This window comes from Echinops telfairi, unplaced genomic scaffold (assembly GCF_000313985.2).
Source record: "Echinops telfairi isolate 266 unplaced genomic scaffold, ASM31398v2 ScPeMD7_33;HRSCAF=127, whole genome shotgun sequence".
Lineage (NCBI taxonomy): Eukaryota > Metazoa > Chordata > Mammalia > Afrosoricida > Tenrecidae > Echinops > Echinops telfairi.
This window is the reverse complement of record NW_022103930.1, coordinates 1,438,801-1,449,629: the sequence shown is the minus strand read 5'-3', so window position 1 is coordinate 1,449,629 and position 10,829 is coordinate 1,438,801. Positions and strand designations below refer to the sequence as shown.

The 10,829-nt window shown below is 41.5% G+C and overlaps 1 protein-coding gene across 1 annotated transcript in view; it reads left to right on the top strand.

Annotated features, from left to right (window-relative positions):
• Nucleotides 1-1,148: 1,148 nt before the first annotated feature.
• The window catches only part of TNIP3 (TNFAIP3 interacting protein 3), a 65,593-nt gene continuing 55,912 nt past the window's right edge, over nucleotides 1,149-10,829 (top strand). The window contains exon 1 of the mRNA XM_045290216.1: nucleotides 1,149-1,241. The gene's annotated coding sequence lies outside the window, so the exon portion shown is untranslated. The remainder of the gene's footprint in view (nucleotides 1,242-10,829) is intronic.

Here is a 10,829-nt window from a genome sequence, read left to right as displayed (position 1 = left end):
GGGAGGGGAGGGGAGGAGAGAGGAGAGAGAGAGGGAGAGAGAGAGAGAAAGAAAAGGATCCCAGTGTTTCTCCTATAAAAAGGCCACCCCTTGTAAGCATCTTCAGGCTGCCTCAAACGCAAGATGACATAGGATCTAACGACCTCAACACCTCACCTGACTGGAAAATGTTTTTGTTTTTTTGTGTGTTTTTTAAATAATTAAAACAATAACACCGACTCCCCAATCAAACGGATTATTTTTAAGGAGTGATGAATGATGGGGCAGTTCTCCTCCCTCAAGAAAAGTATCTTCAGAAACACCATATAAAGGGTTTTTATTGTGAGTTCTACTTTACATGATAAAATGTCTCCCTCATGGCAATGTGGTATAAGATGGGGGGGAGGGGATGGACTTCAGTCAGAAGATTGGGTTTAAATCTCAGTCTTATCAGTTCAGAGCCATGTAACTGTCAGAAATTCATGGTGGTTCTCAGTTAAATGAAGCAATTGAGTGAGGTAGCTTGAAAGTGCTCTTTTACACTGGAATATATATGTATTTTTAAAAAACACTAACATATTTCTGTTTGCTGACAAACAACTGCTTACCGAATTATTCTCTGGTTAATTGACAACATATGGCAAACATAGTTAAGGGTGGTCTAGAGAAGCCCACGGAGCTGAGCTCGGGCTTGGTCATGTTAAGAATGAACAATTTGACCTCAGATAACTTAGCAAATTATGTAACTTTCTGAGGCCTAGATTTGGTCATCTGTGAAACAGGGATTGCTTCGCTGAGTTGTTGTGACCAGTGAATACGAAAATGCGTGCCCAGCCTCGGGCTCCCTGTGGGTGCTTAATTCTCAAGATTATTCCCAGATTTTGAAAATCCCTGAACTGATTGGTATGAAACATTATCCCTTTGGATCAATGTGCAAGTTGTGTGATAACTAAGTTCAAGTATTCTTTTCCAAAGTGCTCTGATGACCTCGTCTAAGTAAAACAAACCGAGATTAGGAATTTGGAGATTCCAAAGGACTTTCTTACACAAATAAGGACACCTCAGGGCCATTCACAAACTCGGGAACCGGAATCATTGTCATCCCTCGTGAACAGTCACTTTCCCTTCTCCTCCTGGGCAGATGTGAAAGTGTGGAGTTAGACAAATCAATCCGGGATCTGATTGAGAGGACCGTCTCTCCTGACCCAAGTGGCGGCACACCAGAAACCACACCAAGTCACAGAAACCCGTGGCCTCTGAAGGTAAGAAGATACCTTTCTAATCTGAATTTTTCTCACGATACCCGTGCACAGTTGGTTCATTCAGAGGAGTGGATGGGAACAGCCCCCACATCATTTACAGGCAGTCACGACTTCCTTGATGGCTGAGGATAAAGTGAAACCCTATCAAACTTGTCTTCCGCGTCATTTCCTGTTGCCAAAGACTTCCAGTGAACCGTGCGATCGCGGGCGGCTGCAGCGACAGCAGTGAGGAGGACAAGACGCTGTTAGAAAGAATGGTGGACGCTGTGAGGATTCTGTGTGTGTAGTGGGGGGGGAGGGGGGACTGCTGTTGGAAGTTTCAAGCCCACTTAAATTGAGCATCTAAAAGCAGCACAAGTGGTGGTCACGTTGTAAGAAAAACACCAGGCTTTACTGATTAAAAGAGCAGCTTGACTTTGAATGTCCTCTTGTTTCAGGTGCTTTGTGTACATAAATTAAACCCCAGGATAAGCTACAGCTAGGAATGTCTGGAAGACTTTCTAAAAGTGCCCCATCATAAGTGACCACATAAGCTCGTAGATATGCATCCCACATGACTGAAAAAAAGATCTTTAACAATGGTGACAAACCAAAAACCAAACATCAATGCTAAGTACGTTTTAAGGGGATGACTTGCACCAAAATATCAAATAACATCTAGCACTGTGGTTCTTCTAAAGCAGCGGTTCTCAACCTGTGGGTCAGGACCCCTTTGAGGGGGGTTGAACAATCCTTTCACAGGGTTTGCCTAAGACCATCAGAAACACCTATTTCCCATGGCCTTAGGAACCAAGACACTGCTCCTGTATCTGTCTTCAGGCGGTCCGCCCACATGCAGGTAGAGACCCATACAGGAGCACCGGCGTGAAGACTGTTTACCCACGCTACACCATGCTGCAAGACCAAATGTCATTTATTTGCAGTTAGGAATAGATATTTCACAATATATAATTCCAGATTGTTTTGTGATGAATCACTGGCTTAATTATGTTCAACTGAAATAATGAAAAGACATTCTGCATATCAGATATTTACATGACTATTCATAACAGTAGCAAAATTAGTTAGGAAGTAGCAACGAAAATAATTTTATGGTTGGGGTTCACCATAACATGAGGGACTGTATTAAGAGGTCGCAGGCATTAGGAAGGTTGGGAACCACTGTTCTAAAGTGATGCAAACTCACTGTATAAAATGGATATGGATAAGCGCAGAGAAGACTTGGAAAATCATGTCGAGAGATTCCTGTGGAACTAATGAAGCTTGGGCTCCCTAAACATTTTCATTTGTTTCTTTCATCCCTTTGTATCTTTTTCCTCAATGAAAGCCCCTGAATTGTTTAAGTCAGTAAACCTAGATGCTCCTCTGAAGATACCTGTAGCACCACCACTTTGAGGAAGAAGCTCCTGATTTGGGAGCATCTCTGTGTCTCTTTATGAGGCGCGCTGGTGGTGCTGACAGGCAAGCAGTTGGACTGCTGGCCACCAGGTCAGTCATTCAAGCCCAGCAGTCAGTCTGTGGAAGGGACACGAGGCTCTCGCTGCTCCTGTAAAGATTGGTAGCCTTGGGAGTTGGAATTCTCTTGATGGCAGTGGGCAATGAAATGGTGTTTCTTTGTCTTTCTTTCTTGATTCCTATTGCTCTTCCTCTTTGACTCCTCGGGTTAGTTAACCTCCCCCTTTTCACCGAATAGTTGTCCTGGATCCTCCTGGGGTCTTCTTTGCTCAGTTCTGGTTTTGTCCTTGTTGTTATTGTTGCCATTTTTTAACAAATAGTAATGTGTGAATTCTGTATATAGACACTGTTTCTTGTTTAGAAACTCACTTATTCCCCAAACCAGACCAGTTGCTGTCTCATAGCCAGGCCCGGTGTATTGAAGTACATATGTGCTCCATAGAGTGGCTACTTTCCCCACAGTCAATTGTCAGACTTTTCTTCAGTGGTACCTCAGATGGACTTGAACTATCTATCTATCTGTCTGTCTATCTATCTATCTATCATCTATCTATCTATCGACAGTCAAGCTTGTTTACCATTCAAGCCAGAGACTCCTTCTTCCTGAAAAGAGGGTCTTAATTTTAAAAATTATGCATGAATCTCTGCTACTGGGAGATGTTGTTGCTAGGTGCCATTGAGGCCGTTCTGATTCAAAGCGACCCTGAGTACAGCAAAAAAGCACAGTGCCCAGGCTTGCACCATCCTCACACTCATTATGATTGAGGCCATTGTTGCAGCCCCTGTGTTGATCAATCTCACGAGAGTCTTCCTCTTGGATAGAGATCAAGAAAGACTTCATCCTCCTCTTCATTTCTCACTTTCACTCTCAACTGTCAGACAGGTATATTCTGCTACATCTCGAACTTCCCACTAGAACTTGATTCCTTCATGGAAAGGTGGGATTTTCTCTAGTGCCTTCTAATCTAACCCCTGCAAGAAATACAACCGTAAGAACTGCAATCCCCTCCAGTATCAGATCCTTGTCTTCTCTGCTCATCTCCTAAAACTCATGTGGTCCTGGCTGACCTCCCTTCCCGTTCTGTCCATTCTGGTGTCTGGCTTCCTCTTTACATGGTGAAAAGCTCTTCGGCACCTGAATCGCCATCCTTGTGGTAGTAAGTTCCTTCTGCTTTTGACACTGAACTGAAACATGTGCCTCCCTCTCTGATACTGCTTCCCCTATCACTTGCTTGATGAAATTCTCCCATTCTCTATGCTTCACACATTCAAACAAAGGACAGCAGATTCCCAACTTCCCCTTTCTTGGTGAAATATTAGTGAAGACATTCACAGCAAGTGAGAGGGGAACTGTGAGGTCTAGGGTTTAAGGAAATTGGGGGAAATATAAAATGGTCATTGAGAGGCAGATAGACAGAAGAGAATAGCAAAATTAAAATGAGTTGATGGGCTTTCTTTGATGGCAACCAGGGATGGGAGGAGGGGGGTGGGGATAATAGACGTATTGATTCTGACGATGGGAAAGGCAATATCCAATATAGGGAAAGCCAATTCAATTTGACCAAGATAAATGAAGACATCAAGCGGTACACAAGAATAAAAAGCAACTATGGTGATTGCTATAGCAGATCCAAAAACAAAATCAAACAAATTACAGCAGTAATATCAAGCAAAAACATGTGAACAGTTACATGGTTGATTTGTACACTATATGTATGTGGGAAGGCACATGGGAATGCATGCACATGCATGTTTGTGAGCTTATAAATATACACATTTTATATCCTGCATATATATTCATGTATATGATAAAGCATTTAGAGGACACAGTTATAGATCTTTCATAGACATAACCAAACAACTCATGTGATTGATTTACTGGATTTGGAGACGCAAGGCCACAGTTGATGGGTCCATTAGGTCAGCTGTCATCATTTTATTCATAAAAATAATCTTGTACACCCTAGTTCTGTGAGCAGCGTTTTAGACTTTAAAGGATTGTGAGAACCATCTGAGATACAACTGTTGGTCTTCCCCTCCCTGGAAGAGAGACAGTAAAGGAAACCACAGGCTCGAAGGAAGAAATGCGTCTGCAAGACTGAAAGGCCCACCGGAACCGTCACCTCCTTCTAGCTGGGGAAGTGACCAACTAGAGGGTTCCTGGCAACCATGGCCAACTGTTCTGGCCAGGGGCACAATAGAAGGTCTTGGTTGGAATGGGTGAAAATCTAGAACAAAACTCAAACTCATTAAAACAAAACAACCACCCAAAAAACAGTTTTACCAAACTGATTGAGGCTAGGGCAGGGGTCAACAAGCTTTTCAGATGGAAGAGCCAATCCTGTCTCTCACAACAATTTAACGATTATTCGAGAGCCATGAATATACTTTTACAAACAAATTAAATCATCATTGTCTGAATAATATCCTTTAAAAGTTTAATCCATGAAATGATGATCATTTTATGTTCATTTTCAATTTTGCTTCTGAGCACTTGTACATACCGAAAGAGTCGCTTAGGGCTCTTGTCAGTCTAACATGCACTCAATCCTCTCCCACTTTTACATGCATACATAGAGAGTAAGACCTCATATTACTTTGTGCATAATGTTCTATACCACACTTCCTAGCCAAGTTTATTAATCACAGCTCCTAAGACTTTCCCTCTAATCCCATATCACACCGCTTATATCTTCTCTTTTGTTAAATCCAATGGCTCCTTGACATCTTTTTTTCCCCTCCTGTCTTATTTACTTTGGACCCTATTCACTAATTCAATTTTCTTGCAAGTTCTTACTCCATCGACATCTGTAACGTGAATTCCCCCCACCCTCTGTTATCTTTTGTCTATAGCCCCTTCTTCTTACCACATTCATTGATCTCTCTTACGTCACATTCCCTGTTGACACTGTGGGTTAGTCATGGGCTGATACCCACAAAGCTGATGGTTCAAAAGCACCAGTTGCTCAATAGGAGAAAGTTGAGGTTATCTTCTCCTTAAATAGTTACAGTCTTAGAAAGTCTATATAGGGTCGCTATGAGTCAGAAGCCTGGCCTAATGCCTTGTGGCATAGAGGGTTGTGTACTAGGTTACTAACTGTAAGGTCAGCAATTCTAATCTACCAGCTGCTCTGGGGGGAAAAGATGAGGCTTTCTACTCACATAAAAAATTTACAGTCTCAGAAAGCCACATGGGCATTTCTACCCTGCTCTGCAGGGTCACCATCAGTCAGATTTTATTCAATAGCAACGATGAATTTAGAATCAACTCAATAGTTGTCAAATTAGGGTTACCTAGGGATCTTTCCACAGTCCGTGGTTCATTCACCTACAAGATATACGTTGATGCCTCCAGATAGATATATGTATCAACACGGAGTCCCTCTCAACATGTACATCTATTTCATTCAGTATTTGAAAAAGTGAACACAATCACTTTCCTATTGAAAATGCTTATTGTGGCCTAGTGGTTATGTTGGGCTGTGATCTAAAAGATCAGCAGTTTGAGACGACCAGCTGCTACTCAGGAGAGAAAATGAGGCTTCCTATCCCCATCAAGAGTGTCAGTCTCAGAAATCCACAGGGGCAATTTTATCCTGTCCTATAGGGGCGCTATGGCAGTGAGTTTGATTTGGTTTGGTCCTACTCTGGTTGATGGTCATCCTTCACCTAGTCCTTCAAATTTGGAGATAATTTTGAATCCTTCCAGCTCCTCAGAGAGCACAACTCCAGAGCACATACTGCACAGAGCTATGCCATCTTTCTTGCACTCCATCCTTTCTTAAGATCCATATACTTTTACCCCTTTTCTCCCATCCTGTGCCTTAGTTTGATGTCCATTGTCCCTTGCCTAGACTATCCCCAGGAAATGACTAATTTATGATGCTACCTCAGTTTACCCCCACTAATTTACCTCTCTGACACGGAGATTTCCTCTACTCTCGCAGAAGTGCCATTCTTAGATTGGATCGGAGCTCAAGCTGATGTCAGGAAGGATGCTGGTATCAGATATCAAAGCAACCCTTTCTTTCTGGACTTAAAATCCACCATTCCTGCACCATGCCACTGCCTTTACTCTCCCTTGGGGGTGAAAGTATATGTCATTCCTTGAGTTTGCATACCTTCATTTGGAGCTGGAATCTCTGCTAAATTCCTGTTTACATGATAGCATTAGGCAGAAGGAAATCTTACCTTCAGAACAAAAGGAAACCTTTGTCTTTTTTTAAAGTATAGATAGAACTGGAAAAAATATATAGGGACATTTCTGTTGTGATAAAGCCAGGGTGAGCTTTTGACAAAGGAACTTTAGAGGACTTCTCTAATTTTCCCACTGAATGAGATGAGCATAAAAACAATAAGGTAGACTCCCTTTCTAAGAGAAGGAAACAAACTTTTTTTCTGACTTCATGTATGGGAAGGGCGTAGCACAGTAAAATATATATGACTTCATGAAAGGGGTGGGACATATGTCAGTTCCCTTTTTGCCACAGGGCTTTGCCAAGAATAAGTAAGGAAGGGGAATTACTAGAAGGGGAAATAAAGGAACAGGCTGACTCACTGCTTTCAGGAAACACAAGCCCATTATTGAACAGGAGAAAGGCTACTACCGTGAAAATACGCTTTAATATTCTGAGGAGTTAAAGCAGAATGCTGGCAAACAAAGGGCACTAAAGATTTATTGAGGGGGGCAGGGTTACATGAGTGAGGTTAATATTCAGATTCCAAAGGAAAGTTAAGCAGAAGTTACATGAAAACAAAATATGGTCCTAATACTATGTAAGTCCATAAAAGTATACTTTCAAATTCAAAAGAAAAGCACACCAGGTCTGAAATGCATTTCTTGGGAAAATGTATTCATATCCAGTAATAGTTGGAGAGGAGGGTGCAATTTTGGGGGGAAATGACTATATTTTAAGATTAACCTGAACTGAGCTTCCTTAGAACCTTTTCCTGGTTTTAGAATCTGTTTAGCTTTCCTGATTTTAGCTAACAGGCAGCACCAGAAATTGGTCTGAATGACTTAATACATGTTGGTGGGGAGGGGGGCATCTTCCCAGTGTTTGGGGGCAAATTGTATGTCTGGACAGTCTTCCTAAATAAATAAATAAACTTGAGAATATGCTTTGTGTGGTTGAGAGTAATGTGAACATTTGACTCTTTGAAAGGCTACCAGGGAAAAATCTCTTGCAAAGTACAGTAAGGTGACACACGCTTTCTGTAATTACATTGTTGGGGGAAAGTTTCAATTTCTCTGTTTCCCGTTTTCAAAAGCTAAGTTCACTACCCTGTATTAAAATGAAAGTTCAATTATCAAAATGTTGTTTTCTCACCTGTAAATGGAGTTGTAGTGACAATATAAAGTGGAGTGAAAACATGAAAGCACTTCTTAAATATAAAGTACTCAGCAAGCAATATTACTTTTATTTGTGATGATAAATGAATGAAGTTGGACCACTACCTTATCCCACATATGAAACTCAAAAGTCACTGGTCTGAGTATAAAAACTAAAACTATAAGTGTCTTAGAAGAACATGTCGAGGTAAATCTTGATGGCAGGTAGTGGTGATGAAAGACCTGACTTTTATTTCTAGCTACTGCCCCTCCTGCGTTGCTACCACCTGTCCATCAGTGGAGGCTTACGTGTTGCTGTGATGTTAAACTGGTTTCAGTATAGCATCCAGACTAAGCATTTCCTTCCATTGTACCTGGGATAACCATGATTAGGGAGTTGAGTTGGGGCAATAACTAATAACAGCAATAACAAGTCTTATTTGTAAAGTTTGGCTATTAGTTGTTAGTCTTCTAAATCTAAATAGATAATAAAAACTCAAGATTTCTATATATTGGCAATTGATTTTTAATAAAGCTGCCAATCTCATTCAATGACTTTGGATTTGGCAATGGATTCTTAGACTTGGCATCAAAACCACAAGCAACAAAGAAAAAAAAAGAGATAAAATGGACATCATAACATTTTTTTAGAAATTTTTTACACCAAAGGACATTATCGAGAAAATTAAAGGCAATCTATCAAACTGGAAAAACCAAAGTCACAGCTATCAACTCAATCTGGGCTCCTAGTGATGCTATAGGACAGAGTAGCATGGCTCTTGTGGGTTCCCAAAGATGTAACTATATGTGGGAGGAGAAAGTCTCAGCTTTCTCTCAGGAAGCAGCTAGTGGCGTCGAACTGCTGAACTTGTGGTTAGCATTCCAACGTGTAACCACTATGCCACCAAGGACTCCTTAGAAAACCTATATAAAGGGAAAACATTGGCAAAATGTTATCTGATGAGGATTCATATCCAATGTATAAAAGAATTACCAAAATTCAACCACAAAAAGACAAATAGCCCAATTTTTAAAAGGCAAAGAACTTGAATACTTTTTCTTTAAATAAAAGCAAGCAAGAAAGAGTTGTTCTTCTCAGGTGCCACCCAATGGGCTTCAACCACTAGCAACTGCACCTCACCCCCTGTACACCAGAGAGAGACGCTTGCCCTTCCTACACCATCACCAAAACTGCTCTTATGGTTGAGCGTATCATTGCAGCCACCTTGTCACTACATCTTGTCAAGGGCCGGCCTCTCTTTTGCTGCCCCTCTACTTTACCAGGCCTGGAGTCCTTTCCCTGGCACTCGTCTCTCCTGACAATATGTCCCAAATACAAAAGATGAATTCTTGCCCTCCTTGCCTGGAAGGAGCTTTCTGGCTGTACTTCTTCCAAGACAGATTTCTTTGTTCTTTTGATAGTCCATGTTACTTTCAATAGTCTTCAAGAGCACCATAGTTCAAATGCATCCCTTCTTCTTTGGTCTTCTGCACTCAATGTGCAACTTTCACAAGGATATGAGGCGATTGAAGTACCACGGCACGGGCCAGGTGCACTTCATCCTCAAAGTAACCGACTGGCTTTTCAACGCTTTAAAGAGGCTTTGTGCAGCACATTTACCCAATGCAATGTGTCATCTCATCTCTTGATTGTTGCTTTCAAAAGCATTGATTATGCAACAAAGCAAGATTAAATCCTTGGCAACTTTAATCTTTCCTCCGTTTAGCATGTTGCAACATATTGGTTTAGTTGTGAGGGCTGTGGTCTTCTTTATATTGAGTTGTAATCCAATCTTGATTTGCTCAGTATGTTGTTACTGTCGGGTGCCATTGAATCAGCATCTAGATTGAATGGATATGGTGAGAGGATGCAACCCTGATGTACACCTTTCCTGATGGTAAACTATGCCACATTCCCTTGTCCTGTTTGTACAATGGCCTCTTGGCCCACGTACAAGTTCCAAAGGAGCACAATGAAGTGTGCTGGTATTCCCATTCTTTGCAAGATTACCCAGCGTTTCCTATGGTCCACCCAGTAGATAGCTTGAATAAGTATGCTGAGAGTATACAACCCTGCCTAACACCTTTCCTGATTTTAAACCACACAGTATTTCCTTTTTGTTTTTCACAACTGGCTATGGATCCATGTTGCAAGTTCCAAGTCAGTACAATGAAATGTCCTGGGATTCCCATTCTTCTTAAATCTGTCCATGGTTTGTTATGATCAGTGAATTCCTTGGTATGGTTAATAAGACACAAGTAAACATGTTTCTGGTAGTCTCTGCTCTCAGCCAAGATCCATCTGACATCAGCAATGATATCCCTTGTTCCATGTCCTCTTCTGAATCTGACCTGACTCTTGGGTAACTCCTTGTCAATGTACTGCTGCAATTGTTTTTGGATGATTTTCAGCAAAATTTCCCTTGCATGTGATAAAATGACATTGTCCTATAATTCAAGCATTCTATCAGATCACGTTTCTTTGAATGAGTACAACTCATTGCTCTTTTCCCGTCAGATAACCAAGTAGCTGTCTCCCACATTTCCTGGCACAGAAGAGCGAATGTTTCCAGTGCTTCAGCAGCATGTTGAAGCATTTCATCAGATATTCCATCAGTTCCTGGACCCGTGTTTTGGCTAGTGCTTTCAGTTCAGCTTGATGTAGCCCTGGTGGCCTAGTAGGTTATGAAAGAGGCTGCAAAGCACAAAGTCAGTGGTTGGAAACCACCAACCCCTTCTCCGGAAAAAGATGAGGCTTTGGACTCCTGTAAAGAGTTACAGTGTTGGAAAACCACAGAGAC